General features: G+C 37.5%; 1 long non-coding RNA gene across 1 annotated transcript in view; it reads left to right on the top strand.

Moving 5' to 3' along the window:
- LOC134158776 (uncharacterized) overlaps nt 1–25,855 on the top strand; it is a 260,592-nt gene extending 234,737 nt beyond the window's left edge. The window contains exon 3 of the long non-coding RNA XR_009962900.1: nt 25,846–25,855. This is a non-coding gene — a long non-coding RNA (uncharacterized LOC134158776). The remainder of the gene's footprint in view (nt 1–25,845) is intronic.
- Nucleotides 25,856–26,293: the final 438 nt, after the last annotated feature.

Below are 26,293 nucleotides of genomic sequence, written 5' to 3'. Positions count from 1 at the left end.
GAGAAAGCTGGTATCTGGTGAAATGTGACATTTTCAGAGCTGTTGGAATTACTTAATAACAATAACAAAACCCTAAGTGAAGAAAGATTTTAAAAATTGAAAAAAAACTAATTTATTCAGATGTTTTCTTTGTGTGATAGGACTTCACCCTCTGGATGTCTATTCCAAGTGCTTAATCTGCCCTTTTTACCTCTCTCTCACAGCACTGTTGTTTCCAGGTGACATTTAGAACGTCTGTAAGCTAAATTTCCACACTTATTTTAATGGGGAAAAAAATGAAGCATGACATGTGGGTAATTCAGATAGCATTTATTTCACTGTGGGAAACTCTAACTTCACTTGTTAATTTGAACAATTGGGAGTATGTCTCCTCCAAACTACTGGCTTGCTAATATTGCAAACACTACATTTCTATGCTCAATCATTGCCTAGAAAAATTTTTTTCTTCTTTTATCCCTGTAATGAAATTCATTCTCAACTGTATTGACTGTTTTATCAGAATAAATTGATTAGCTCAGTGAAATAATGTAATTATTTACTTTACATTAATATGTCACGGCCAGACCTAGACTCATCCTATCTCTCTTTAGGCACCTAAACAAAGTGATTAATCACTGTATGCCTATTGAAAATGCAATGAAACAGATGTCTTCAAATGGTAATTCAGGTCCTAAAGAAGGTGGCTCTTTTCCTCTCACAGCTGCCTAAGAGGGAGTCAATAGGGCAGCTTTGTTCAGAGTTTAGGCACCTCAGTTGTGTCCATGATAGGCAAGATCAATATTGACCTAAGCACCCTGTGAACTTTTCAGTGTTTTGGAAGGACATGCTCTGATAATTCTTGGAACAAGCAGTTTCTGTGAAATGCCAGAACCACTGCAGGATCGCTGCTGACAAGTATTCAAATTAGAAGAATTTGGGAAACATTAGGAGGAAAAGGGGTACCAAAAGCTATTTCTGAAACACCAAAGTCTGATTGGGTGTTAGGAAATTTCTTGAGGCATAACAGGAATAAATGTCTCAGGGAAAGAGCAGAAAAGATTATAAGCAAGATGAGAAACAGTGCCTTATGTAGGGAATACAGATTTTGTGAGAGACGGAAGAGTTAATAAAGTGACTTGAAAAGCATGATTGCAGGGAGAGAGAAATAGAGAAGAATGAGAAGCTTATGTTCTGCAAAGACAAAAATGTGGTTTAGCAGGCATTAGTCAGAAGATGAAAGGAGGAGAGTCAAGAGTCAGAATTTGGGTGGAAAGAACAGAAAGGGGAATGCAAGATTTGGGAACAAGGAATATCACTGTCAACAGAGAGAGGGAGGAACCTCAAAAAGTGGAGTTTAAAAAACTTCTCAAACATTTAAGAAGTGATCTCTGACATGGGCTATACAATAGAAAGAAATCAGTGAAAAGATGGGTAAAAATTATTTTATTTTGGTTCTTTCCTTTATTCCATAATGAGCTTTTCCAACTGCTCTTCTGTGAACTGATGTTACCTTAGGCCCCTGGCTTTTTGAGATGAAAAACACAAGCGACTAAAACACTGACAACATTTACAGGAGTCAATGCTGTAGGGAAAAGTCTAAATAGCTTTTGCTTACTCAAGGGTAAGCTGAAATGGAGTATAGAGGTACTGAACATTCTTAACAAGCTGGCTCATATACCCAAAGCAGTCAAGATCAGCTGTAGCTAATTTACTCTGTGGGTGGGTCTTGGAGAAGAGGGAATTTAAAACACAGCCTTAGTTGTGTTCTTTAGCTAAAAGGAAACTTCAGTGTCAGGGAAAAATGGTATTATCAGAGGTATTTCTTAATGTTCCAGTTTAGTAATTCTTAGTCCCAGGGAGATGGCTTTGTATGCTTCTTTGCTTTTGCAAGTGATAAGTATTTTGCATAGTTTATCAATGATAAAATTACATGTGTAGCAAAGGAATATTTCTGTTAGGAAAAGTCTAGTCAGTAACATGGGCTAATTCATCCTGCTGCTTCACTTGCTGACAGGAAAAAAAAAAACTCTTTAGTGCTAAAATATTTAAGAGTGGAGCAGAGTCCATCATAAATTTCTATTCTGAAATGCCGTCCTTGGTGTAGGGTCTGGTAATGACCAGAGCCAACATCAGGAGCCTAGACTTCATTTGGTGTGTAAGTAGTAAGGATTCATATTTCAAACATTTCTCTTTCAGTACATCTTACATTCAGCAAACAACTTTGGGTATTAAGTCAATTTTATATATTTATAGAAAGGTACTGGGAAATGGGATCTTATTCTCCAATTGAATTTTTTTCCAGCTGTCTCCATTTCTTCATGTTGCTAGGTATGTTGGGTTGCTAAATGCACTATAGTAGTTTACCTTCAAGCAACCTACTCTGATTAGATCTAAATTAATCCCTGAAAAAGAAAACAATTTACATTTTTGTTTGAGTACACAGCATGTTAAGACATTCCAGGTGCCAGGTTGAATGAGAAACATTGTTTTGGTATTAATTTCTCAGATAACAAGTGGAAAAAGCTTCTGTAGATTAGTGTCCCTGGTGCAGAGTTCTATGCATTCCCATACTTGTGTATAGGCTAATTTTCTCAAATGAGAGAAACAAGGCCCATTATGTTGCATATAGCAAGCCGTTGAATAGCTCTACTAATTCCGTGAGATAACAGAACATTATAGCAGAACTTGAAGCACTGTTTCCCTATAGGTACACATTTTATAACGTCACATCACATTAGGAATTTTACTGACATGTAAACTAAAGAGAATGAGCACTTGTTATCAGTATAATAAAGCAAATAAGCAGATGATAAGATGCCACTGCCTTGTGTATTTTGACAGGCTGAGAGTCAGAGAGCATTAGTCAAAAAAATTATTTGCATCCTTACCTATAAGTTGCATACACCCGCTTTATACCCTTTCTGACCACTCTGTGTTTGGTCTTTTTAGGCCTGCAGAATTCAGATTTCTTCTTCTGGCTCATATTTCTAAAATAATACACACTTTAACGAAGTTGTAGCAGTGATACTAACATCAGCTAAAGAACATTACTAAGAAGAGATTGCTGAGATATCCTCATTTTACACCACACAGGAGAAAAAGGTAATTTATTAAAAAAAAATCAAAGTCTTTTAAAAGGACCTCAGACTTTTTCATTGCTTAGCTATAAAGACTAGCATCTAAATTGCTTTCTGATTAAAGAAGTACTATAGGAGGTTCACAGAAAATCTTCAATAGAATTGCCAGTTCCATCAATTAGAAGCAATTTATAATGCCAGCCGGGTAAAACCTAATTTTATTTAACTTATTATGTCAATTGTTATTCTTCACATCAGTAAAAGACTAACTCGCTTTGTTTCCTATGTGAACCTATTATCAATCAATCAATAATTTTCAAGTGCAAAAGGCACAATTTCAAAATAGTTTCAATCTTTAATCATTCAGGAGCCAAACTGTTCTCTTTGGTTTTCATCAAAAGGCAAATACTGTGGAATAAAACTTTAGAACCCTTCATGTGAGTTTAAAAAGTTGTGAAGTTGAAGTCAGCTGCTATTTAACACTGGGCCGTGACAGACTTCATATCAACCTTCTAAGAGCAGCACAAATGCAGCATTCATATTTTCACAGTAAATGAAAACAAATCATTTACTTTCAGGTCTTTAAACTGTCCATGATTCCAGCTCCTTTGGAAGGAAACCAGAATTAATCTAATCAAAATTGTCACTGCTTTTTACAGTTTCAGAAATGAAAGGTAGACAAAGTAATTACTGATCAAATATTATATGAGACTTGTGGCTTTGACAGTGGAAAAGGTTGAATCACCCATGAGTGCTGTAATATGCTAGGCAGACTTAAATATGAAGTATTCCGTCATGTTAGCTTTCTAATGGAATTAAAATTTTAGCACACTGAGTTTTTATTCCTTTCACAGCTTATTGTAAAAGCACATTCAGCTTTAAAAATATTTGTCCGGATTTCAACAGATATATTAAGAGATAAAGCCAACATTTAAACATTTTTTTCACAGACAAGTACCTGACTAATTCAAGACCTGTTAAAGTTATAAGAACAGGAATGAAGAGATACGAACATGTACTGAAAAATTCACAAGAAAAGCCCACAATCACTTCTAAAGCTCTTTTCTTTTCTTTTCTTTTTTTTCTTTTCTTTTTTTTTTTCCTCCAGGATCTTCACTATTCTGAGGTATCTTAACTCCTTTTTTTTCAAAATTTACCATTACCACCATCATCAAAATTCAAACATCTGAAAAATACAAGTGAATCAGATTACAGATTTGATACTACAGAATAACAAGATAACAGTAAAATCTGTAATGACCTGAACATGCGTATTCTGGGATGTTCTTCTCTCTCGTATTTTCAATTCTGTTAGTTTTCTGTTTCCAAAGATGAGCATAATAAGAAGATGGGAATTGAGAAACAGTTTAAAATTGTAAACTGTGATTTATTTTTACTCCAGTTTGAGACAGGTTCAATGACTCTTCAAGTTATGGCAAATTTAGGTAGTCTCTGTGAGCTTGGTGCTCAAATATCATTAGCTAATCATCATTGGACATATTTTAGCCCATGAAGAGGAAGCATATTGTTTCAGGGAACAAGTAAACACAGGACAGAAGGATCCTGTAGGTGAAGTGACAAGGAGCATTTTGAAACTTTTTAACATCATCTTATATGTGACATCAGGAACTAGCAACCTGGCTGCTCCTTCCAGGTTTTGATCTACCCACAAGTGGATTTTCTAGCAACAAAACCAATTGCCAAAATAATTAGTTCAGAAGCTTTCTAGCTTCTAGAGTAACATGCTCATTCTCCAGGGTAAGTAAGGGTCTTGTTTCTGCAGCAAGAGGAAAATTCTGTGTCTTTTCACTGCAGCTGCAACTTTTATCCTGGCTCAACCATCTTGTACTCCATGAGCTGCAATGTTCCACCAGATCAACAAAGGAGCTTTGCAATTCAAATTGTCATTTCATCAAGTTTCTTTGAATTTCTGGAGCAAGTCCTCAGTATTTTTTAAGTTTAGAAAACAGATACTGTTGGAAGTTCTTCTTCTAGGGATATAACTCTTCCGTGCATAATTATATTTATTTAAATTGCCCTAAGATTGAAGTGCTAAATGCAGTGCTGCTTTCAACTTTTCATGAATGTCTTTTTTAAAGTCTCCTTAGTGGACAAGTGAAGATTGTTCTCAAGCAGTGGCTTTTATTTCAGGAAGGTATTTTATGACTCACTAACAAAATTAGAGAGAAGACAAGAACATGTCAAGATGAGGTCGAAGTCCATCTGCCATTCAAGAGGAACACAGGCTGCCCAGGGCTCTGAGATGCCCATTTGTGCACTGGTGCATTCACAGACATTGCAGAAAGTGCATTTGCTTTTCCAAATGGAAATCATAGGCATATAGCAAAATAGCATGGAGGATACATGTAAAAAGATGTAGCGACATGTAGCGACAAAATGGAATGCCATTACAAAAAAGCATCTCACCAGCCAAAGCTCTTATTAAGTACTGTGGTAAAAGATGGCAGACACATACACACACTCTCAATAGTCTCTCTTAGTGATTAGTAACATTTTTTCTTGAGCATACTCTTGGTAATTCTATTATTACCAATTTTCAGGAAGTTGCAAACAGTTTCATTTAGACTTCTACAGGTACATGGATTAGAAGGGTTTTTACTGCACTACAGTAGTAACGAATGACTTGTGACGTGTTAGACACAAAAATATCATAACCCCTAAGAACGTTTACATAAAACTTCTTGAAACTCAGTAACATAAACCTATTCTCATTTAAACATGAAGCTGAGGTTGCCAGCACTAAAGGCACAGTTTTGCAGTATGCTGTAGGAAAGTTGGTCTTGTGAGAGCTCCCATCTACCTCACTGCTGGTGCTTAACTACATGGCACATTTCAAATGGCACAGACAGATGAACTTGCAGCAAATTAACCTTACTGGATCACAAATGAAAGGAGAACAAGGCTGGGGTAGGAGAAGTGCCAGTTGTTTGCCTTTTTCTTGAATCCACAGCCTTAGCAAGCAGCAGATTTTGAAATCTGGGGTCAAAAGAGTAAGAACATGATTTTGGGAATAAATGATTTAAACATGAGCACTTTAGGACTGAAACTTTGGATACTGATTACAGAGCTGCAATATTCTCCTTCATAAGTTCATTAGGAAGCATGAGTCTTAGGTATAATAGCATCAGTTTAGAGTGGTAAATTTTTCCCTTGCTAGATAAGGTGTTCCACTCCCTCTGTAATGCATTGTTTGAAAGTGATTTCTAGTAAAGCCGAGTGTGTATAGAAGACAGGAGAATTGACTGAAAGTACAGCTTCACAACAAAGGTTTAAAAAGACTTCTTGAGATTAATCTGGAGCTCTAGGACACCACACTGTTTATATTATTTACATAAAATGTCAGGGTGCTTGTAATCCTAATGCTACTGACCTCAGCACGGCCAGTGACTTTTGCAGATTGCAACAGGGGAAGATGATCAAAGTTGACCTTAAGATGAAGAGAGTGAAAAGTCCACTGCTGGGGAAAAATATGAAGAGACAGGGAGGTGAAGAACTTAGATTGAAATTGTTTTGAATACAGTGTTCAGAGTCCCAAAGAACATAAAGGTGAATTTACCACGTAAAACCTTTAGAATAAGCAAATGAATCTATTGATGTATACCCTTAAATAGACTGAGCTTGAATATCCCTATTGAACAACCAGTGAAAGAACTAAAATGTCAGGACTGTGCCCTGAGAAAGTGGCAGAAAAGATAGTAGGGGGTTAGGGACAGATTAAAGCTTCATGTTTGTCTAAAAGTGCCTGGGGAGGCAGCAGAGGGGAAGGCAGGAGGGACTGCAAGTTTCCCACGAAGAAGAGAGCCAAAAGGCATTCTGCAGCAGCGGAAGGGATATTGCACTGAGTGCCTTTTAGGACTGGTGTGTGAGTTATGGAAGCCAGTGACAGTGGAGACTTTAAACTTGCATCTTGGTCCCAGTAGTGTAGGCACTGTTTGATGGGGAGAAAACTGATTTTAAAATCTAATGAAGGGACTAGCTTCAGCAGAGAGGACAACACTGGGACTTCAGGAAGAACAGTAGCATTATAATAAACAGCTGAATGTGTTAATGAGGGAATTCAGGTAAAGGTAACTAGAAGCAGTATGAGAACATTATATGCTGTCTTCCTCTTCCAGTGCCTTCCAACTTCTATTCACAACTAGACAAAAAGTAATAATAATTTTAATACCCACTGGAAGAATACCCAGCTTATTTCCTGTTGATTATAGTGTGTTTATGCCAACATTTATCTTTAGTTTGCTTTACAGAAAATGAATACCCTAATCAATGCCTCAAGAGCTACAGAGGACATACAATTATAAACCAGTGACCCTTATTAGAAAAAAACAATATATAAACTATTTGATAAAAACAAAACTCATAACTGAACAGTTTCGTATTTTGAAAGTAGAAAAATCATTAGCTGGGTAAAGTGGAGAAATGACAATAGAGCTACACAGTAATTCTGATAGTAACTGGCAATGAAAAACTAAAAAGTAGGGAAATTTCCACAGTATATCAGCAAGTGGACATACAGTTGCATAATCTGACAAATACAAAAATGGCTGTCCTTGTTTTGACTGACAGTGCATTATTTATTCAAGATATGAAAGAGCTCAACTACTTCAAAGACAAAAAAACAGCCGGTGCACAATGAAAGCTGCCAACTAAACATGAAAATATAAAAGCGTGCACATACAGGAGAGAAAACCAAAACTATCTTTCTTGCCTATTTGAGAGGGGGAAAAGGATATTGTTCTGTGTTTTCTGAGCTTAATTTTATTTTTATTGAATCCCTTGGCCTCAAGTCCCTCAAAGGATTCATTTGGGTGAGGTTCTGAAGGAAGTGGAATGTACAGAATTCTGGATAAATTCTCAAGAGTAAACTTGTCCTGGGTTCAGCAGTAGCAGTCATTTTTTCCCTTCTTGGTAGCTGGTGCAGTGCAATGTTTTGACTTTCAGCTCGGGAACAGAGCTGATAACAAGCGATGTTTTGGTTTGGCCAAGGACTTTGTGAGCCTCATGCTCTGCCAGGGAGGAGGGGAAGCCAGGAGGAAGCAGAGACAGGACACCTGACCCAAACTGACCAAAGAGGTATTCCATACCACAGCACGTCATGCCCGGGATGTAACTGGGAGTTAGCCGGAAGGGCTGGGAGACTGCAGGGTTGGAGGAGGTATCGGGCAGAGCTTGGTCGGGCTGGGGGGGGCGAGTTATCGGTCGGCTGGTGGTGAGGTGTTGTATTCTCTTCCCTTGTTATTTCCTTTATCATTATTATCATTGGTGGTAGCAGTAGTGATCTGTGTTATACCTTAGTTACTAAACTGTTCTTATCTCAACCCGTGAGAGTTGCATTCTTTTCGATTCTCCTCTCCGTCCCTCCGGGAGCAGGGGGAGGGCAAGAAAGGGGGGGGAAGTGAGCGAACGAATTACCTGACTGGGTTTAAACCACGACAGTTCTTTTTGGCGCCCAACGTGGGGCACAAAGGGTTGAGATAACGACAGATCTGACCGGATTAATAGTCACTCATCACAATGCTGATTTATTGGCTCTCAGAGTTGTTTCGCTTGATCTCACAGCTTCAGAATGTTGTAACTTACGTAGAGCCGGTATTTGGTGTGATAGTGTTTATCAAGTATGGGGCCTGGGCTAAGGTTCTTGTCTCACTGTGCTTTATGGCAATGGCTTGTAATACGGGCGGGCTCCAGCAGCAGGGCGGGACGGACGTGGCCGTGGACTTGTACCTGGCCGTCCGGCTGCTCTTCACCGCCCTGGCCCTCACCCTACTCTCCATCTTCGTGAGGCTGCGGGGACCCGAGGGGGAGCGGCCCCGGGAGCCGGCGGCAGCCGAACCGGCCCGGGAGAGCGGCCCCGGGGACCAAGCGGCGGCGGGAGCGGGGCCGGAGGCCGCGAGGGGACGGCTGCCGGTGGAGGAGGTCGGGGCGGTCGAGGAGCAGAAGGAGGCGGCTGCCGAGCAGCGGGAGAAGGCGGCGGAGGAGCCGAGCCCCGCGGAGGAGCCGAGCCCCGCGGCCGAGCCGAGCCCCGCGACGGCCGAGAGCATTCCCCGGAAGCCGCCCGCCGAGCCCCAGGAGGATGCAGGAGACCACGCAGCATTTCCCAGCAAGGCAGAGGAGGAAGAGCTGGACTCAGGAAAAGAGAGGCTGGCGGTGGGAGAGCTGACAAGTACAGCAGCATCGTTTGAGAGTTCTGAAGGTTTTGAATGGCCTTTGGGTGTCCTTGGGACCTGCCTGCTGATTGTGATGGGGATCAGCATGTTGGCACACACACAGGCTGTGTTTTACCCACGACCATTTTGTCTGATCTCAAAAGTTAAGCAGAGTCAGGTTTGGGTCTTGTCTGGGGTTAGACGAGGATATGGGGGGACCAAGAGGTTTTCCCCAAGGCTGGACAGCCAGGAGTGGCAGGGTGTGTGGGACAGTATGGGCAAGTATCTAGTCCACTGGGCCCCTCCAGTGCTTTGGAAGCGTCGGAGATGGAAGGCAGCGGTATGGAGTCCCCAGCAACAAGCTGCAGAAACTGCTTAAGGGGACAGTGAATTATTTTAAGCCTGGTGGGCCCATGGCACTTCAGGCCATCAGAGCAGAGATGCAACATAGAGATGGACTCATGATCGAGGGGTGGACTTAGCAATGGACACTATTGCCCAGGTTATTCACAAGTGTGAACACTGCACACAGTCTCTCCTGCTCTGGAAGACTGTTACAAGAGATGGAGCCTGGCATCATGGACCAGATGGACTCAGCAGCTTTATAGGGACTGGTCCATGCACTAAGATAAGAGTGCACTGAGATAAGAGTGATGGTATATTGAAAATGTGGGATCTGAGCATGACGTGAATGGTATGGAATAAGGGGTGGATAATGTCCTGGGTTCAGCAGTAGCAGTCATTTTTTCCCTTCTTGTTAGCTGGTGCAGTGCAGTGTTTTGACTTTCAGCTCGGGAACAGAGCTGATAACAAGGATGTTTTGGTTTGGCCAAGGACTTTGTGAGCCTCATGCTCTGCCAGGGAGGAGGGGAAGCCAGGAGGAAGTAGAGACAGGACACCTGACCCAAACTGACCAAAGAGGTATTCCATACCACAGCACGTCATGCCCAGGATGTAACTGGGAGTTAGCCGGAAGGGCTGGGAGACTGCAGGGTTGGAGGAGGTATCGGTCGGAGCTTGGTCGGGCTGGGGGGGGCGAGTTATCGGTCGGCTGGTGGTGAGGTGTTGTATTCTCTTCCCTTGTTATTTCCTTTATCATTATTATCATTGGTGGTAGCAGTAGTGATCTGTGTTATACCTTAGTTACTAAACTGTTCTTATCTCAACCCGTGAGAGTTGCATTCTTTTCGATTCTCCTCTCCGTCCCTCCGGGAGCAGGGGGAGGGCAAGAAAGGGGGGGGAAGTGAGCGAACGAATTACCTGACTGGGTTTAAACCACGACAAAACTTAACCTTGAAAAGCTGGTGACTTTGAAAGTCCTTTCAGGTGAACAAACCTTGCAAAAATACTGAACATTAACTTCTAGAACAAATCACCTCACATGACTGTGAAGATGATCTGAATTTCCAAGGGAAAAAGGTTCAGAAACAGAAGGATGGAGATTAGATCAGTTAAAAGAGCAGAGCTTCATATTTACAAATAATAAATTAATTGCCTAAAGTCCCAGATTTACATTCCTTAATGGGCCAAGAATTCAAAACCTATACTTTTCAAAATGATTTATATGCATAAAAACCCTACAGATTGTTGGAAATAGGATAAGGTGAATTGGAAAGCAATATTGTCGTAACATTATCCTGATGAAGAGATGATATTATCTCTCTAGTGAATAAAATTACACTAGCAACAAATATTATTAGAAGAGTCATTTTCAACAGATTTTTCACTCTTCTCCAAAATTTCATTTAAAACAACTTTTATAATCAAAAGGATACTACACTATATGATCCCATCCCCCAAAAAATCTAATTTTGGCAATGATCATGGAATCATAGAATGGTTAGGATTGGAAAGGACCTTAAGATCATCTAGTTCCAACTCTACTGCTATGGACAGGGATGCCTCACACTAGACCATGTTGCCCAAAACTCTGTCCAGTCTGGCCTTGAACACTGCCATGGATGGAGCAATTACCACTTTTTTGGGCAACTTGTTCCAGTGCCTCACCACCCTCACAGTTTTCATTCTTTTAACAAAATCATAATACATTTTATAAAACAGGAATAAAATAAACATTATTCAACTATATATTTTTTGTTCTTTCTAAGTATGTTTTCACATTGAATTCTGTTCAGAAGCAAAAAAAAAACAAGTATGGTATTTTTCTGACATCTCTCTAAATGAATAATTTATGCATTATGCAAAGAAAAAGAGAAGATAGTAAAATTTCAGTAAAGTATCTAGTCATACTAAAATTATTGCAAGGTTTTCTTGACACATAATTGTGTCTTCTATCTTTATTATTGGGAATTCTTTCCACATGAAGAACAAACACAGCAAGTTATTTAAAAATTAAAAAAAAAACAACAAAAAAAACAATGAAATACAAACCCATAGAATCATAGAATAGTTAAGGTTGAAAAGGACCTTCTGATCATTTAGTTCCAACCCCCCTGACATGGGCAAGGACACCTCACACTAAATCATGTTGCCCAAGGCTCTGTCCAGCTTGGTTTTGAACACTGACAGGGATGAAGCATTTTTTGAGGGCGCACTGAATCCCACTGTTCGTGTCACTGACAAATGCTACCTATCTAAGCCTTTCTGCTTTACTAGATTTTATCCTTGAAGCAGAATTGGAATAGCAGAGGAATGTCTTCTTAACATAATGTTGCAGTTAATAAAAATTAACCTTCAATTTTCCCCACCTAGGCAGTGGAATACTATTTTTCTCCTATTTCCCAGTGTAAAAAAAAAAAAAAAAGAAAAAAGAAAAAAGTGAGAATCTTGATTTTATGAATTCTTGGATTATATTATTTTTTTAATAATATTTTGCAGTTGTCCAACTCTGAGGTTCCTTACCTTCCATTTGGAAGTCTCTGCTTGAGCTAGCGCAGTAACCAAGAAGATTAATGTGCAAAACGATGTCTTCCTGAAAAAGGCAAACTATTTGCTTTTACCATTTTCCAAACAAAATTTTATTTATATTTAATGAAATAAAAAACTGTCATTACAGGCAACCAAATTTTTTTTTTTTTTGATGGTTAAGCTTCATTCTTCGATTACTGTGTGATGTAAATTGACTCTCTTTTCAAATGAGTGAAGAAACCTTGCCTTACATTGCATTCCTCTATCTAACAGAGAAGGAAATATAGAAGGGAATGGAGAATGCTGATGTTCTCAGAGATTAGTGGCTTTTCCAGGTTCTTCCCTCCTTCTACCCCCATCTTCAACCTTAATCTCAGGTGCCAGCAGAGAAGGTGAAAGCTAGAAGATAGTTTTTCAACAAGACAGTAAAACCCTGGCAAACTTCAAGAATATTCAGTTCGGGGATAGATGAGGTCTGGAAAGGATCCAGAGTCTCTTATTTCAACTACTTTGTTTAGTTCTACTCTTCATGTGGTGCTTTCTCTGTCTTCACCAAATATGTTTTGAAATCTCTACTGCCTCCTTGCATGCAGTTGTTTGTAAGGTAAATGCTTGCTCAAACAATAAACTTTCTCATCTTGATCTTCAAGCGATTTCTTAGCCTAAATGTAAACAAGCTGTCTACTAATTTCATGGGTAGGTTTTATACTTGTAATAAAAAGAAAGTTATTTAAAAATGGGAGAATAAAGAATGTCAGAAACAAAAATATTAATACCCAAAATAATTACAGTCACTTTTAATTGGGAAGGAGGACAATGATATTTTGACTGTTTAGTGCATACTATATAGTATACTCAAAAATTTATCAATATTTTTATTAAATGAAACCATTAGCAAAATTTCCCACCAAATATGTTTATTAGTTGTAAGCAGAGAGGATTATCCACATCACTGCAGTTAGTGCAACACTCTTTCCCTGATAATGCATAAACCTAACTGTAGAAGATGATTGTGAGATTGATTCTGGAAACTGATGATTTTATGTTCAGTGCTTTTGTCAAACCTGACTGAGCCTCACATATCTGTATTAACAGCATAGAATATAACAGCCCTTCATTTTTTGTATAACAAATAATTTAGTAATGGAATACAAGTGTTTTCAACTGGTGAAGCCTTTCTTAACACTCAAGGCATCTTCACCAAACAACACATATATCCATAGGCTTAATGTCAGTCTTTGGCATGGTGAGTATGCATCCAGTAAAACAAGACCCATCACAAAGAAAAATGATAGCGGGATTCTACTCCAACCTCAACATTACAGAACCAATTCAAAATGTCTCAAAAATATTCAGGATCCATGATATTTGTTTGAAAAGGAAGCAAAGGACAGACGACACTGTAATCACATTCTTGTTTTAGGAGCCTGACCCTATCCCTTTTTTCAAGACTAAATCCATAGCATATACAAACATCTAGTATTTCACATTTTTTTCTTGCAATATAACAACTTGTGTAGAATAGCTGATCTTCAAACAGTAACTAGGTTTCCTATTTACTAAATGGATGCCTCAGATGGACAGCTTGGGATTTTCACAGGCATCTATCCTCCTGATGAACTACTGAAAACATAGATACTTGATCTAAGAAAGACAAGATCACCTTTCCTTCTCTCTGAGAGATGAATTATTGAAATGCAGACACAAAGAAACCTAAATGATATCCCAGACATCTTTCTATTCTAACTGTTGTGAATTTAGAGAGGAAGCAGACTTCAAAGCTCCACAGGGATGCCTTTGGAGTATGGACAAATACACTGTTCCTTCAGCTGTTTTAGAATTCCCAGGAAACTCTTCCTAAAACACTGAAGAATGAACACAGCACCCCATCCTGAAATCCTTTGCACATGAGCAGAAATAGTTGAGAGCAGTGAGATCATTCACCTATCATCCTAGGAGACCAACTGGTGCTGAATTAGAACAAAGAAAATGCTGCATTTAAGACAATGTTCTCTTCAATATGTTTTTACTAACAGGGTAACATTGTTCCCCTTATGTAAGAGATATATGAAAATAAATGAATGTGTTTCTTTATATAAGAGCAAGCTTTTTGTTTGTTTACATGGTTTTGGTTCTGTCAGGCTTGCAAATCTCACTCCAGTGTTTTGGACCATAAGCAGCTTTTGTCAATTTAAACTGTTCTTAACATCTGTTCCCTTACCCATGGGTTGATGTTCAAATAGAATTTACAGAGAAAGCTGAAAAAAAGCGAGATATTTTGGTAGCTTATTGATAGCTATAATGAGATGGCTGCTCTCAGAAGATGGGCTTTATGTATTTGTGATTCTTAATATGTAAAGCATGTTCTAAAGGGTGACTCAGCATAAACAATGCATATTTTGCTAGAGAACAAGTAGTCTCAGTTGGTTTTGAAGGGGAGTTTTGAGAATAGCGTAAGATTTTTTTCAAGCAGACTTGGTATCAATAGTTAGACAGGGGCATTCGGGGGTGTTTTGTTTGGTTGGGTTTTTTTGTTTATTTTGCTAGAGTTCTCTATCCTTAGGGGAAAAAACATGCACAGACAAAGACTTATTACAGCAGACGTTGTCATTTCCAAATCTAATAGAAACAGTTTGCTCAGACACAGAATTCAGAGTAAAAAAGTTTCATTCTCAAAAGCACTGACATTCTGTTGATAGAGTTTTCAATAAACAAACAAACACTGCTTTTTGATAACCCTCTTTCTGTACAGTAGTATTTCACTGCAGAGGCAGAGCTCTTTACAAGCTTACTGCTGTGAATGAAAACAGATGACAGTCAGATTAAAGGCTTCAAAGGAAATCTTGCATTTTCTGTCAAGATAAAAGCTGGTGAGTTTTTTATTTTATTTACAGTTCCATGTCCTCATTCAGGCATTAATATTAATCTGGACATATGATTAGAAATGCTGAAGAATTGAAATAGTTGCTGCTTCTCAGACTTCAGCATAACTCTAAATCATATGTACCTGTCATGGCTTAAGGTTAGCTGGTAACTCAGTACCAAGCAGCCACTCACTGTCTTCCCCTCCTTTCCCTTCCTCCGGGCAGGACTGGGAGGAGAATTGAAAGAAAGTAAATCCATGGGCTGAGATAAGAGCAGTCCAATAACTAAACTATAATACAAAACTACTACTGCTACTAATAATAATAATGATAAGGGAAATAACAAGAGGAGAGAATATAAAACCAAACAGGGAAGGAAAAAAAATAAAACATAAAAGCATAAAAAATGATGCACAGTACAATTGCTCACCACCCAAAACCCAGCCCAACCTGATCAGCGACCTGCTGCTATCTGGGCCTTCCAGGTAACTCCCCCCAATTTATATACTAGGCATGATGTGCTGCTGTATGGAATACCCCTTTGGCTAGTTTGGGTCAGGTGTCCTGTCTCTGCTTTCTCCTGGCTTCCCCTGCCCCTGCTCCCTGGCAGAGCACGAGAGACTGAAAAGTCCTTGATCAGAATGAGCAATACTTAACAGCAACTAAAACGTCAGCGTGTTATCAGCACCATTTTCAGACTGAAGGCAAAACACAGCAGTGCACCAGCTACTAAGAAGGAGAATAATAACTGTTACAGCTGAACCCAGGACAGTACCCTGTAAGATATTCTTGATGCTACAGACCACCATAGAATTAAGTCTACTGAATTAACTTTTTTTTCCATGAAGTAGTTTGTTGTTTTGGTTTTGTTTTCAGAAAGTTCTATACACAGCACATGACAAATATGTCCAAGGTTTCAGCTGTTAAAAACAGCCCTTTTTGTACTCTGTCTCTCCCTTTGACTTCTATAAATGTTTTCACAAATCCAGCTTGTCCACAAGAAACATCAGTTTTACATGGCTCGTGTTTTCATCAAACACATACCCAATTTTAACTACAGCACTACTGGAAGTTTGACATATCTTCCTTTTGCACGTTTTTTTCACATATATTCCTAACTTTTTTGTTCTATTTATTCCCAGGCAGGCTCAGATTCATACCACCCTTTACAGTATGAGCAAAAATTGACCAGTATGCCTTGCTGATTATTCTCTGAGCACAAGAGCTACAAATTATTACTTTTTCTCCAAGGAGACAATAGCTAATAGGTTGCAGGAGGGTTTTCATGCCAAGACTTCTCAATTTCCATCTCAAACACTGCTTCGAAACTCTTTTAATATGTGGTCCCAGCAGGATCAAGATCCCATGATTATTGTTTAATAGGGATAAGCTACTACTGCAGTATAAGACCCTAAAAAACGCCACAGGTAAACAAACATAAAAACAGTTGGGTGAGAGAAAATAAAAGTAAATAGATAGCATGTTAAATAGCTTGCTGTCCCTTGCCTCTTGTTCCTGTTCCTGCTACATGACCATGAAGAAACACGCATATATGCTATACATGTATGCAACAGATTCAGTAATGAGAAAATAGCTTCAGTTATGTAAAGAGTAATTATTTTTTTAAAAGCTAATTGAAGCATCCATTTCAATAAATATTCCTCCTATATTTGCTATTTCAACTTCTACAACTCTCCAGCAAAAAAAAGTCCACCTTGTAAATGTTTAGAGAAATGTTGCTAACATTTAAGTGGCATGAGAAGACTGGAGCTAGTACTGTGTATTAATCATATTCTATCAGCCATTGGTAACATATGGTATTATAAATATATCAAATATGTTTACAAAAGATGTGAGCAGGTGCTAACACTTGTGCTCCAAATGTTGACAGGCCTTAACAAGATGTTCCCTGTTTACCAAACTGTGTCCTACAGACAAGGCAAGAAAAACCTATAAACTAGGGCAAATAAAGTTTTTCCAAGTGACCTAAATTTCTTCCCAAACTCTTCTGAAACTAGCATTGTCTAATCTGTCACACATAGTACTCAGGGTTCAACAATGTGCATAAATTGTCAAAGAAATCTCCAAAGGTTGTGATCCTTTCCCATTCATAAGGCAGATGTAGTATATATTTACTGCTAACATTGTTATCGCTAATGCTAATTATTACCAACATTATGCTGGATTCTAGAGGCCCTGTCAGGGGTGACAGTCACAAGGTACCTATGTTCATATGCATAAAAGTCTGTCTGCAGAGTTTAAAATCTCAGACAGAAGCGTAGCAAAGGAATATAATGAACACAGTACATAAGGAAATGATGAGACACCATTTGAAAAGAAAAAGCCATTCAGAAGAGCTTTTCCAAGAACAGTGAGTTCTTCTTTTTTATCATTTAACTCCTTTATCTTTAATAGTGTAGATGCTTAAAATATCTATTGAACCAAAATTGACATGACTTTCCACTAAGACTGGAAAGATTACTGTACAAAAACATATGGACAAGAATGAGTGTGCTCTTATTTCTGTTTTATCTAGAACAGGAAGTATCAGATATGGCTCATGAGCAACTTTTAACAGGAAGTAACAAAATATGTAACTATTCTTCTTAAGAAGATAATGTATAACACTATTTCAAGCTGTTGGATGTTTTAATTGTAAACCATTAGGTACTGTGTTCTTAGCTGCAATAGCAAAGGCGAAAGAATGGACTAGCTTCAATCCTTTCAAAGAATGGCTTTAAGAAAATTGCCACTAACTTTAAATCATGTCCATATCATTCTGCAGCCACAGCATTGCTTAGGATCACTATCTCTTAGAAATCATATGTGATTCTCTTCTATTAAAGGTTCCAGACCAGGCTGAAAAATAATCAAGTCCTTACTGCAATTAACATGAGTGCAAATTCTGAATTTGCATCCATATAGGTAAAAATAAAAATTTTCTAATATGTTGTTCATTTCAAGGGGCATTTTCCACTACTTTAAAAAGCATTTTAAATCACAGTTAAAATACTCCCCTCCATGAAGACCTCTCCAATGTGACATTCAAGCGTATCTTCTGCTCAGTATTCACTTGAAGTTGCTTTAAGACTTAGTGAGACAGGACTGGCACAAGACTATGTATATCTGGCTTTGCATGATTTATCTGATATAAGTCCTTATTTCCACAAGTGCCTGGTCATGTTTGGGGTATGGAGAAAATATGTAGCTCAGTTCAAACATGGCCTGAGGTGAAACAGACAGAGAATACCTGTATAATATATGGGTAGTGCCAAGTTGTCTGACTGAGGAAGTTCATTTGTCATTGCTCCATGGTGTACCTAAGTTAAAGCAGGTTTTAATTCCTTGCCAAGACACATGATATAACAGTCTTTGTTATGTCACTCTGGCTAGGATATTGTCACATTTCTTGTTAAATTTGGATAGTAGTATTGTTGTCTGGAAATTGGTCATCTCTAATTTAAGCTATTACAAAATACTCAGAACACCTAAACACTGCACATTAACTGAAGCTTTCATAGTTTGTCAGCTACCATTGAAATCACAGCACCAGGAATACATGAAACTATATCCTAAACAGCAAACGCCCTTACAGGCCTGTTTACCACCTGGTCTGCTTCTCCCCATGCTATACTGGTATGATTGAATGATAGCATGTTCTTATGCAGTTTTTTTCATTGTAATAGAAAATATTTAGCTGATCCACTGTTTTCAATGAACGTGTCTTCACTGAAATGCTAAATTTTCAGTAGGTGTTTCCCAGCTGTCGCCACCTGAGATCTGACCCAAATTTCATGGTGATATAAACTGCAATCACAAAATATTTCTTTCAAACTTCAGTTATAATTCAAGTAAACTGGCTAAAAGTTGTGCAATATTTGACAATCTGTAATCTGCTTCTCTTGATTCAAAATGCATTTCTGAATATCAAGACAACAGACTTTCTGGCAAGACTACAGAATGCACAAACTTTAACTCAATTCCACTTTCTTCACCTATTACCATACTACATAAAAATAACCGCAGCAAAGATGCCTCTCTTAGTAATCTTCAGCTCTTGGTTACTGCTGCCATCTCCATTAGGCACCAGTGCTGACTCTGTGGAGACCAGGCAGAGCTCAACATCAATGGTTTGACCTAAGTTCTGCTCTTCCTTTATCATCCATGATGACTTCACGGTACTGCCTGCAGCAACAGTTAAAAGGATTATAATTCATAGACTAGACTGGAATTGTGGCTGCATACACACAGCTAGGCAATAATATTTTGGGGGCAGACCCACAGGAGTATTTTTGGCTTATGTTATTTTTAGCATGAGTAACTTTTTGGTCAGAGTCTTGAGGACTCCAATAAACAACAAAATGCAAACACTGTACTGCATTAGCATATGCTATGAAAGTTCTCTCTACAGCAGAAGATTACAACCAATGTGTAAACAGCTTTATTTATATATACCCCAGATGTAGCCAGAATTAGTCCTGGTTCAAGACTGAATTTTATCCAAGTAGCATGAGTTTTTTTCTCTGGTGCGTTGGGGCTTTTTTCACAGAATTTGCCTTTAGCTTTTTTACACCTCAGCCTTCACACAGACAGGTTCTCTTACTCTCTGTCTCTCCCTCCTTCTTTCTTACTACATGTGCTGCAAAATAACTTTTTCAGGCTGATGTACTTAGTATATTTTACCTCTGAGACTTGTACATTTGTCGGTGTCAAATGGTCCAAGTCACAAAGCATTTCTCATAGTCCAAATTGGCTGAGTTTAACTTACACAATCAACCCACCTCCGCAGGAGTCATTTTCAGAGATGATTTCTCAGACAGGCAGTCAACATTTAAACTGATCCCTCTGGTCAACTAGCAGAAAAACTTCAAAAAACAGGGAAAAATAAACACTGTGTCTGGCTGTGGCAGTCTAGTTGCTTACCACACATTTCTTTCTGTAATTCCTTTGAGAACTGTCTTATTTTATTTTCTATTTAGCTTGAGATGAGAATATTTCATTTTTAGAGATTTTTTTTTCCCACTGATATCAAAGCTTCCCTGTGCCAACAGACTATTTTTACATTATATTTGTTCTGTAAAGAAGTTTTCATATACTCTTCCCATATGACTGTAACAAGTTATTAGTGCGATTTAATACATGGCATTATGTAGGTGTATCCTATTTTTGCAAGAGAAAAAGGTGTTGTTTCACTGCTGTCTGAAATCTGTTATACTCTCAGACCATAATGTGACATGCTGTATTTATGCCTCCCTACCACCTGCCTGGAAGTTGGTGTAATGTTAAGAATTAGCATCTTGCAACAAATAATTGTCTCCTGTTTTCACAGGAGAAATTTCTCTTATCAGAGCAATTAAATTCCAGTCTCAGACTAAGAGATACAAAATGAGGAGCGAAAGAGAGGGAGAGGACAATCAGGGCATGGCAGTAAATACAAGCAACTTTGCCAATGAATTTTATTTATATGCCACTCTGAGTCTTTCAGGAATGGCCAAATATCCCATGCTTCCTTGCTTTCATAAGGAGAAATAATGGCTATTTTCACCTGCTTTCTCTTATAGAGCAATAATTTTCAGGCTGAGCTGGTGGAAGTCAAAGGGTGACAGCAAATGTAGAAACTGCACTTGTGCAAACACAGAGCTTTTCACCTGCACGAACATAAAGAATTTATAAATTTACAGCTCACAACCCAAATGAGAAGCAGGGAAACTTTCCAAAACTAAGGGTGAGCCAAATTCAGGATAGCACATCTGTAGAATACAGACTTCAACAATACATCCAGCTTCTTCTGTCTTTAGGCACTTAACAGTTTTGACAAAATGTCACCAGAGGTTCAGTAATAGCTGTTCATAAACAGCAAAATGTCCCGTTTTCCTAAACTACTGGACATACATTGAATTTAAAAAGAAAAGCAAAACTTTTTCCTGATTAATTAAAAATAATAATTGTAAGTTAATTATATTAAGAGCTATAGTCATAATTATATGTTCAAATAAAAATGCTCTTAATAAAAATTAAAATATTTAGCATTTCTTACTGTATGCCTTTAAAAATTGTAATCATTTTATTAGTCCAATAAAAAAATAGAAAGTCCTATTAGGAAAATTTTGAAGTGGAACATTTTGACTTCTCCAACTGATTTCCTTCTTTTATTTGGTACATTTTTCTGGATCATGTTCATGTGTGTTTTCATAAGAGTGTAAGAACAATCCTGATCCTGTTAGATCAAAATTCTTTCAGTTCATCCTGTTTTGACTCATGGACAGTACTGTAACATGAAGGAAGGTTGTTAAACCTGTGGACAATATCTGAATAACACTTCTTTTTTGCAGCTTCTGGCAATTAGCAGTTCAGGCTTCTGAACTGGACATTCAGTCTGGACTGTCAGACTGAGGAGCCACTGGTTCACCTAATCTCCATGAAATTTTTCATTCCTGCTGTAGTCCTTTTGTAATTTTGGCCTGTGAATGACTCCATGAAAAGAAGTTCCACAATATAAATGAAAAGTATTTCCTTCTACTTATATAAATCCAGCTAACTGATAATTTAATGTGCAGGCACTCCTTCCTTTCTGTGAATATTCCCTATTCACTTTCTGCATACCATTTATGATTTCCATCAGAGCTCTTTTCATTATTTTTCCAGTTCTAGTCTATGTGGTCTCTCTTTGAGTAAAAGCCATTCTCTCTTAACTGTTCTTCTGAATCAATTTTGAGGTGGATTGACCAGCATCATTTAATATTCTACATTTGAGTGCATCATTGTCATATAAACCCATTTCAGAACTGTGTTTTCCTATTAATTATTTTCTTAATGATTCCTGACACTGTACTAGATTTTGGGGTCAGAGCTGAGTCCTGACCTCATGTTTTCAGAGAAATATCTAAAATAATTCTGTAGGATGTACGTAACGTTAGTAGTTCAGCACTTCCATAATTGGTTCTCTGTAGTTTGCAAGTCATCCACTTTTGTGATGTCCTAGAAATCACTGAACTGATTTTTTCTAAACTATCTGATACAAGTTTAATTTGATATTATTCTTGATATCCATTCTCTGAAAAGAATGACTGTAGTGCAGCAGCTCCTTAACTTATAGGCAAAATGTCATCATTATTTTAAATAATTTAAAATTATTTTTAAACTAACTTTTGGATACACCTCAAAATATGTATGCCTTGGCAAAATACTGGTTTTTTTCATGTCAAAATTTAAGCTTTTTTTAAATTATCTGCTGTTTAGACAAGGTTTCCGCTCTTCAAAAGAAGAAAAGTCTTATTGCTTCTAACAGTTTCCTTTGCTCTGTTGTTAACCCCAGTAAACACTTTCGTTCCTGAGTCTGTTGATTATTCTATATTTTCACCATGTCTATAAAACATAATTTTTAATCAAACTTCATTCTGATTATTAACTTTTTACCCTCTCAGATCCCTCTTTAGCTTGTTCACTTATGTTTTTGTGTAATTCGTATAAACATTTCCTGTAATTCCCCTATTTAATCTTAAATTTGTTACCTTCAGTGTATTTTCCATTCCTATAAGGATGTTGAATTGGATGTGTGACAACCGTGATTCCCCAACAGCTGTGTGAAGCAATTCTAGAAGCAGGTCCTGTGCACAACAAAAAAGTAAATCAAGACTCATGTCTCATCTAGCTTGCTAACTGCCCAGTTTTTCCAATAAGTAAGCATTCAGGGGATCTAAAATGTAGAGTTTGCATCATGCGTTTTTGTTACAGAGTCAGCATAGGAATAATCAAAGTGTCCCAGTACCATTAATTTTCTGCCTTAACCACCCTCTGAATCTCCCTTAGCAAGTCATGGTTACTGTTTCTATCAGCCTAATACAGCCTGATATTATACTCCTATCACTTTGGTATGCTATTTCAACCCAGTTAGATTGTGTTAAGTTCAGAAAAAGTTATCATCTTGCTTATTTTTCACTTATTATTTGACATAATTACTCTAGATGCTCCAAATACTTTACTGAAATATGTTATCCTCTTGCTTATGGGTTTCATAAATATATACAGCAGTCTAGCCAAATAAACATAATATCAGCTTCTGCAGCAGAATTTGTTACCTTTTCATTGCTTCAAAGCCTACTGTAAACAATTCCCACCCCTCTTCCCAGTCACTCTGAAAATGTCCCTAATCTCACATAGCCTCAGATTTCTGAACTGCATGTCTCATTAGGAAAATATTACCAACCTTGCCTACTTTTCTGTAATTCTCAATAAATCAATTGCTATAAGCTATTAAAAGCAAAGTAAATCTGGATTTAGTGAGCAACAGCAGACTGGATAAAATAATACATCCAGATTTGAAGAAATTAGTAAATAAAAAAATTGAAAGTAAATTGACGTCATTCATACTCAGAGACACTTCTTAGGCAGGATCTCTATAGAGGTGGTTATTGTTTTGTTGATTTACCAGGTACAGCCAGGCATTGGGTATTGGGTAGATATTTGGCTACCCAAGCCATTCTGTGCTGTAGAAGTGGAAGAGGAAACTAAATCAGGATTTTCAGATGCTGCTTAAGGTCCCCTGAATCTTAGATACACTGTTTTTTTCCCCAGCTAGCCCTACAACTCTGCTCAAGTTTCTACCTTTTTGTAAAAAGCACAAATCTCTTAATGCCTGTAGCTCTGACATTCAAGAAATGGGCCAGACTAAACCTTTTAGTCTGTAGAGAGGGAAATATTTGCATTAGTAGATGATTCAAAATGGGATGACTTAGTAAGGCCTAATACATGGGATATATGTTCTCTGTCCCATAGCAGCAGTGTATTACAGAACCTGATAGCTGGTCTTCTTTTGAATAGCTGTTTCTTTGTTATGCTATTTCAAAGCTGAAGACCAACTGAAAGACAGCCATTTCTCATGCTCCACAGTTTTTCCTACACTTTAGAAAAAAGACACCACACATTGCTGTTCCAAACAAATAGAAAAGACATTTCAGTAGTTATAATTTAATGATGTACCTCAATCCTGAGACAGAGATAGTTCCCAATGGAAATCTTAATATTTTATTTTATTTTTTACTATTAACAAACAATGCAGTGTGTTTTAAAGGCATAATATAAAACAAGCTTTACAGAAAAGGTCAGGTTCAGCAGATGCCTTCCATAGATATGCAACATTCAAAATAATTAGCACACAAACACCATTATTTATTTCTCTAAGCAGACATTTCAACTTTTGTTTTTTTATACTATGCAAATTTCTGCTTGGTTCTCAAGAATTTATGACTGTTTAAAAAAACACTTATTAAAAATAAGAACAAAATAGATACACTGTATGAGTCTAGAAAAAAAAAGACAATAATTAATTTAAGAAGTGATGTTTTGTGCAGCCCTTCTTTCTGCTGCTGTTTCTCGTTGAACTTTAAAATGTTACAAAAAACCTGTATCCCAAGTTTCATCTCCCTATTTGACATTAAAAAAGATTATTACCTTTTCAAATTGATTTGTTTTTAATTGGAAAAAGACTTTTCCACACAAAGGTTACAATAAGACTCATATTCGTCAAGCATGTACATATTTCATGCCCACTTGTTACTGTGCCAAGGACATAAAAGTGAAAACCAGACCATTGCAAGCAACCTTTGACACCTATTCCTTTTATGATTTTTTTCCAAACAACAACAAAAATTAAAAAACAAAAAAGAAAATTAAAAAATTGGCCAGTTTCAACTTGCTATTGAAATGATGTCAAGTAAATATAAATATTTTGGAGGAGGGGTGGAGGGCGAGAGCTCTGCAAAGCACACACTGAATGCATTGTTAAGAAATGACCCAAAAAATGCGGCTGGATCTGCTGTCTGCTTTACTGTGATGCGCCTGTAAATTCAAGCTGATGCATCATAAGTCCTTCTTCTTCAGTAAGGAATGTGGCCAGCAGTATGCAGGTGGTATAGGATTTTCTTTATTGAGAGTTCTAATTTGGAATGAGGATTTTCAATGCTTTTGTTTGCCAAAAATTTGGAGCACCTGAGCCTGAATTACTAACAGCTCTCCGAGCAGAGTTCACATTTAGGGTTACCTGCATTCAATCACAAGACCTTTGAACGTCATAATGAAAAAAAAACAGGTTTTCTGATTCATGTCTGGTCTACGGTCCATAGAATTACTCTGAATCTGAAAAGGCTGCACTGTCCACGGTCAGCAATTCCCAGAGAACTTTTCATGTGAGAAAGTAAAATGCAGATATATTACATTAGATATGCAAATTTCTACATTTCTGCAACCCAATTTAACTGGATATAATATTTTCCAACTTAAAACATTGTATATTTTTTATATTAAACTGTGCTTTATACCACAATATTTTTTTACTTCATACTAGTTTCTCTTGCTAGTATGAAATTAAATTTCTCTGGTGGATAAGTTATTCTGTGTAATCTTTAGGCCCCGAACTAGTTTTATTTTTATTTGTTAACAGCATAAAAACGTTTGTGAGTCCATGGAAGATTCATATCTGTACAACGGTATGATCTAGCCAGTATTTTATAAAGTGTTTGAGGTTTTATTGGGATGAAATTAAGTACATAAGTACAAGATTTAGTTGTTTAGATGCTTAGGCATTTGAAGTGGTTTAATCTTTCTATCAGTTTCATAGTTTAAAGAGGTATTATCTAGCTTCATAAGCTCAGCTGACTGAAGAGGGAAAAGTTAAATATCCTGAGTAACGCCTATAGTCTGGCTAATTAGCAAATGTTCCTTATTGGAATGGAAAATGACTGCTGTGCTTTAAGTATTACTATTAATTATAATGTTAGCTGAATATTTGTAATCACTTCAAAATTAACCTTAGTATCCTCAGGAGATTTTTCTTGGTAAGAGTCACTTAGAACCTGAGAAACTAATTAGTCAATGAATGATAAGTGCAGAAAGAACATAAATTAGTTCTTTGTTTACTGCTTTATGACTGTACCGTATAATTTGTATTGTAATTAAAATTTGTTTTATAGTGTAGAAAGAAAAGTGTATAAATCAGGGTTAATAACAGTGTTTGAGAGTGATGCTGGCATTTCACAAGTGCTGTCTATTCCTTGGCCATACAAAGTGAGAGGAAGCCTTCAGGTAAGACTTTGACAAGTAAAGAAATTTTCTGCATCTCGTGACAGCGTCCACATTTTAAATTCACACATCACAAAGCATGGAGAGAAACACTTAAGATGCAATAGCTGAGTTCCTCCATGATTGCCTCCTTCACACAACTGCATTTGCCAAAATCTTGTGTGCTTGACATTCACTTGCTACATCTTGTTGAACAGGGCATTGATTAATGAAATCATCCCCTGAAGAAGATATCCAGGGCCATCCCATTAACCTAATAATA

Source organism: Pezoporus occidentalis, unplaced genomic scaffold (assembly GCF_034315485.1).
Source record: "Pezoporus occidentalis ecotype Australia unplaced genomic scaffold, CSIRO_AGI_Poc_V1 ctg134, whole genome shotgun sequence".
Taxonomy (NCBI): domain Eukaryota; kingdom Metazoa; phylum Chordata; class Aves; order Psittaciformes; family Psittacidae; genus Pezoporus; species Pezoporus occidentalis.
The sequence above is the reverse complement of the archived record's forward strand: the minus strand, read 5'-3'. Positions and strand labels throughout refer to the sequence as shown.